This window comes from Coregonus clupeaformis, unplaced genomic scaffold (genome assembly GCF_020615455.1).
Source record: "Coregonus clupeaformis isolate EN_2021a unplaced genomic scaffold, ASM2061545v1 scaf0064, whole genome shotgun sequence".
NCBI lineage: Eukaryota > Metazoa > Chordata > Actinopteri > Salmoniformes > Salmonidae > Coregonus > Coregonus clupeaformis.
Window position 1 is genome coordinate 823,740 of NW_025533519.1, and position 6,234 is coordinate 829,973.

General features: G+C 44.5%; 1 long non-coding RNA gene across 1 annotated transcript; it reads left to right on the forward strand.

The window, feature by feature from the left end:
• LOC121556575 lies at positions 1–546 on the forward strand. The gene is made up of 2 exons (XR_005998199.1): positions 1–91; positions 443–546. It is a non-coding gene; the product is annotated as an uncharacterized LOC121556575 (long non-coding RNA).
• Positions 547–6,234: the final 5,688 nt, after the last annotated feature.

The window sequence follows — 6,234 nt, forward strand, 5'->3', positions numbered from 1 at the left end:
GAGGAGAGTGATGAGGAGACCAGCTTCCCTGCTGCTGGCCAGGAGTGAGCTGCTAAAGGAAGATAGCAGTGGGCCTCAGGGCTCTCTGCAGGTCAGTGGATGTACTGTAGAATAGAGCTCTGGTCAAAAGTAGTGCGCTATAATAATAATAATAATATGCCATTTAGCAGACGCTTTTATCCAAAGCAACTTACAGTCATGTGCGCATACATTTTTACATATGGGTGGTCCCGGGGATCGAACCCACTACCCTGGCGTTACACGCGCCATGCTCTACCAATTGAGCTACAGAGGACCACGCTATGTGGGGAATAGGCGGCCATTTGGGACACAGTCGTGTCCTGTTCTGTAGTGTCAGAGGATATAATTCTGTGTTGCTTGTGCTGATAATGATTGGCCATTTCTGCAATCTCATAAGGAAAACATTTATTCCTCTTTGTAGATGAGATACCTCAAGGTGGAGCTTCTTTCATGGACATTTAATGGAAGCCCCTTCCTTTATGGATTAAGATATTCATTTTGCAATAAACATGATCTATTGTGTCATTATTGACGGTTGTGTGTTTGTATTCTTGATTGTCAATGAAAGCTACCTAAAGAGTTGTAACACAAGCTGAAGACCACAAACATGGTCATCCAATGTTCTAAAAGCTGAAAACATGAAACAAAGGAATACATGTTCCACTCTTACAGCCATACAGCACAGTATTTGCAGAACAGTGTTGCATAGACAGCCTGGTATAATGGAACAGGACTTAATAAACAACGTTATCCATATCACACCACAGAGTTCTCCATACCACACCACAGAGTTCTCCATACCACACCACAGAGTTCTCCATATCAGACCACAGAGTTCTCCATATCACACCACAGAGTTCTCCATATCACACCACAGAGTTATCCATACCACACCACAGAGTTCTCCATATCACACCACAGAGTTCTCCATACCACACCACAGAGTTCTCCATATCACACCACAGAGTTCTCCATACCACACCACAGAGTTCTCCATATCACACCACAGAGTTCTCCATACCACACCACAGAGTTCTCCATATCACACCACAGAGTTCTCCATATCACACCACAGAGTTCTCCATATCACACCACAGAGTTCTCCATATCACACCACAGAGTTCTCCATATCACACCACAGAGTTCTCCATATCACACCACAGAGTTCTCCATACCACACCACAGGTACTGTATAGGCTACACCAGATGATGTATACAGTCTCAGAGAGCCAGGCACCATAAATAATATTTGCACAAGATAGGACTACAAACGGCAACAGCACTAACAGAAACCATATTGTACTGAATGTGAGAGAAGAGATGTTTCCACATTCATATAGTCTCTTTAACTATATCCCCTGTTCCAGCTCTGTGAAGGGTTGTCGAGAATGTTTGATGTTGCTTTTAATTAATGAGGTTGAGAGGTAAAACAGCTGTGTGTGGTTCGACACACACACACACACACAGGGACACACACACACACATAGGGACACACACACACACAGGGACACACACGGACACACACACAGCTATGCAGGCAGTCAGTCAGCCCAGCCGCACTGTAACTATAGCCAGAGCTGGGCTGTAATCTATAATTTAACAGGGACTGCGTTTAATCTCAAATCCACTGAACAGAGGAAAACAGGAAGGAGAGGAAGGGGGAGGCGAGGGGAGGCCCTCCAACCTCATTGTGGATACGGGGCCTGACTATACAGTAGTCTTTGATCTTTCTCCCTCTCTCTGTCTCTGTTTATCATTCTGTCATACTCTCTTTTCCACTCTCTCTCTCTCTCTCTCTCTCTCTCTCTCTCTCTCTCTCTCTCTCTCTCTCTCTCTCTCTCTCTCCTCTCTCTCTCTCCCTCTCCCCCTCTCTCTCTCTCTCTCTCTCTCTCTCTCTCTCTCTCTCTCTCTCTCTCTCTCTCTCTCTCTTTCTATCTCTCTCTCTCTCTCTCACGCTCTCTTTCACTCCTTATTCGTTCTCTCCCTCTCCTCTCTCTCTCTCTCTCTCTCTCTCTCTCTCTCTCTCTCTCTCTCTCCCTCTCCTCTCTCTCTCTCTCTCTCTCTCTCGCTCTCTCTCTCTCTCTCTCTCTCTCTCTCTCTCTCTCTCTCTCTCTCTCTCTTTCACTCCTCTCTCTCTCCCTCTCCTCTCTCTCTCTCTCTCTCTCTCTCTCTCTCTCTCTCTCTCTCTCTCTCTCTCTCTCTCTCTCTCTCTCTCTCTCTCTCTCTCTCTCGCTCTCTTTCACTCCTTATTCGTTCTCTCTCCCTCTCCTCCTCTCTCTCTCTGTCGCTCTCTCTCTTTCACTCACGTTCTCTCTCTTTATTCGTTCTCTCTCTCTCTCTCCAACTGTTTGTTTTGGATGACAGAATCCTAATTACAAGACCACAACAAGCTTCCATTAAGAAACCCTGATTGAATATTAGATTATAACATTAAAGATATTTATAAACAGCTTTGTGTGCAGAATCTGAAAAGGAAACTGAAAATAGAACCTCACTACCCTCTGCTAACCTGTGTGAATCAGTCAGTCATATGTAATAAAGGCTATTTGTATGATAATACCGATCATAACACCAGAGTGTAATTGCTGGGGAAATAGAACCCTAGTAGGACATCTAGAAAAAGGAAACAACCTAAATCCATTTTTGGAAACTACATTCTGCAGTAAACCCATGCAAATGCAATGCACAGTAAGTAGCCTATTTACATTAATGTATGCATACACTCAATACAATATACCAGCTCAGGGGACAACTTCATTTACTTTATGATTGTTGCTCCTTTTAGTTGTACTGCACTTTGCAATCAGAATGATGTTATCGTTTCATAATGATAGCAATGTAAATAGCAGCAAAAGGGAAAACTATACTTTTTACTCCGCAATTCTAAATACAATTATGACTGTATAAATCAACCTGAACTCAGGGGTAAAGTTGTCCATGATGAGATTCTAACACGCAACCTTTGGGTTGTTGGACGTTCGTGTTATACACCCACCCATCTACCCATCCACCTCCCCTCCAGTCAACATCCACAGACCTGAGCCAGCTAGTCTGAACTCTTCAGTCAACATCCACAGACCTGAGCCAGCTAATCTGAACTGTTCAGTCAACATCCACAGACCTGAGCCAGCTAATCTGAACTGTTCAGTCAACATCCACAGACCTGAGCCAGCTAATCTGAACTGTTCAGTCAACATCCACAGACCTGAGCCAGCTAATCTGAACTGTTCAGTCAACATCCACAGATCTGAGCCAGCCAGTCTTTAGAGGTGATGGAGGTTGACTCCTGACCACTAGGCACTGCATATAGCTAGGGTTGCAAAGTTCCAGTAATTTTCCAAAAATGCAGTTTTTCAAGAAATCCTGGTTGGAGGATTGCCAGATTTCATGCTTATTCCCCTCTGATTCCAGGAATCTTCCAACCAGGATATATATAAAAAATAAAAAATAAATTGGGTAAGTTCCTGGAATTTTGGACCACTAGATCAGTTTTGACTGTAGAGGTGATGGGGATTGCCCCCTGACCAGCAGCCATGTATCTAGTCTAAGGAGTAGTTGAAATACCTCTGTCACTTTGAGCTATACTGGGTATTAACCTCATGCATTAGCCTTTAGGTGAAACAGACCAGGAGACACACGAGGGCTGAGTTCAGCAGAGAGAGGAGGGCTGCGTCCCAAATGGCTAACCCTATTCCCTCTATAGGACATTATACCCTATGGGCCCTGATCACTATTAAGGGAATAGGGTGCCGTTTGTATTGTAACCCAGGTCAACATCTGTCTGCTCTGCCTCCCTAAATTGAGGAGGGAGAGCATTGGCATGTCAAAGGAATACATTCTTCTTCAGTATCCTTTGATCCAAAGACATGTACCGTCAGATCCATGTATATTATATGGCTCTGTGTACGACTTTATGACACCATAGTGACTTCTTTGTAGGGCTGTGTAGCAGGTCACCAGAACATGAATATTCAGGCTAACCCCCATGCTTACTCTGAGTGGATGACACATCTGATCCAGGGATGCCCCCCAAATGGCACCGTATTCACTATATTGTTCACTACTTTTACGCATCCCAGACTTCATTAGATTGTCAATAATTAGCCAGGCTATCCATTGATTGGACAGGGCTAGATAGGAAGACAGGACTAGATAGGAAGACAGGACTAGATAGGAAGGCAGGACTAGATAGGAAGACAGGACTAGATAGGAAGACAGGACTAGATAGGAAGACAGGACTAGATAGGAAGACAGGGCTAGATAGGAAGACAGGGCTAGATAGGAAGGCAGGACTAGATAGGAAGACAGGGCTAGATAGGAAGACAGGACTAGATAGGAAGACAGGGCTAGATAGGAAGACAGGGCTAGATAGGAAGACAGGACTAGATAGGAAGACAGGACTAGATAGGAAGACAGGACTAGATAGGAAGACAGGACTAGATAGGAAGACAGGACTAGATAGGAAGACAGGGCTAGATAGGAAGACAGGACTAGATAGGAAGACAGGACTAGATAGGAAGACAGGACTAGATAGGAAGACAGGACTAGATAGGAAGACAGGACTAGATAGGAAGACAGGACTAGATAGGAAGACAGGACTAAATAGGAAGGCAGGACTAGATAGGAAGACAGGACTAGATAGGAAGACAGGACTAGATAGGAAGTCAGGACTAGATAGGAAGGCAGGACTAGATAGGAAGACAGGACTAGATAGGAACGCAGGACTAGATAGGAAGACAGGACTAGATAGGAAGACAGGACTAGATAGGAAGACAGGACTAGATAGGAAGACAGGACTAGATAGGAAGACAGGACTAGATAGGAAGACAGGACTAGATAGGAAGGCAGGACTAGATAGGAAACGCAGGACTAGATAGGAAGACAGGATTAGATAGGAAGACAGGACTAGATAGGAAGACAGGACTAGATAGGAAGACAGGACTAGATAGGAAGACAGGACTAGATAGGAAGGCAGGGCTAGATAGGAAGACAGGACTAGATAGGAAGACAGGACTAGATAGGAAGACAGGACTAGATAGGAAGACAGGACTAGATATGAAGGCAGGGCTAGATAGGAAGACAGGACTAGATAGGAAGACAGGACTAGATAGGAAGACAGGACTAGATAGGAAGACAGGACTAGATAGGAAGACAGGACTAGATAGGAAGACAGGACTAGATAGGAAGACAGGACTAGATATGAAGGCAGGACTAGATAGGAAGAGAGGACTAGATTGGAAGGCAGGACAAGATAGGAAGACAGGACTAAATAGGAAGACAGGACTAAATAGGAAGAGAGGACTAAATAGGAAGGCAGGACTAGATAGGAAGACAGGACTAGATAGGAAGACAGGACTAGATAGGAAGACAGGACTAGATAGGAAGGCAGGACTAGATAGGAAGACAGGACTAGATAGGAACGCAGGACTAGATAGGAAGACAGGACTAGATAGGAAGACAGGACTAGATAGGAAGACAGGACTAGATAGGAAGACAGGACTAGATAGGAAGACAGGACTAGATAGGAAGACAGGACTAGATAGGAAGGCAGGACTAGATAGGAACGCAGGACTAGATAGGAAGACAGGATTAGATAGGAAGACAGGACTAGATAGGAAGACAGGACTAGATAGGAAGACAGGACTAGATAGGAAGACAGGACTAGATAGGAAGGCAGGGCTAGATAGGAAGACAGGACTAGATAGGAAGACAGGACTAGATAGGAAGACAGGACTAGATAGGAAGACAGGACTAGATATGAAGGCAGGGCTAGATAGGAAGACAGGACTAGATAGGAAGACAGGACTAGATAGGAAGACAGGACTAGATAGGAAGACAGGACTAGATAGGAAGACAGGACTAGATAGGAAGACAGGACTAGATAGGAAGACAGGACTAGATATGAAGGCAGGACTAGATAGGAAGAGAGGACTAGATTGGAAGGCAGGACAAGATAGGAAGACAGGACTAAATAGGAAGACAGGACTAAATAGGAAGAGAGGACTAAATAGGAAGGCAGGACTAGATAGGAAGAGAGGACTAGATTGGAAGGCAGGACAAGATAGGAAGACAGGACTAAATAGGAAGACAGGACTAAATAGGAAGAGAGGACTAAATAGGAAGGCAGGACTAGATAGGAAGAGAGGACTAGATTGGAAGGCAGGACAAGATAGGAAGACAGGACTAAATAGGAAGAGAGGACTAAATAGGAAG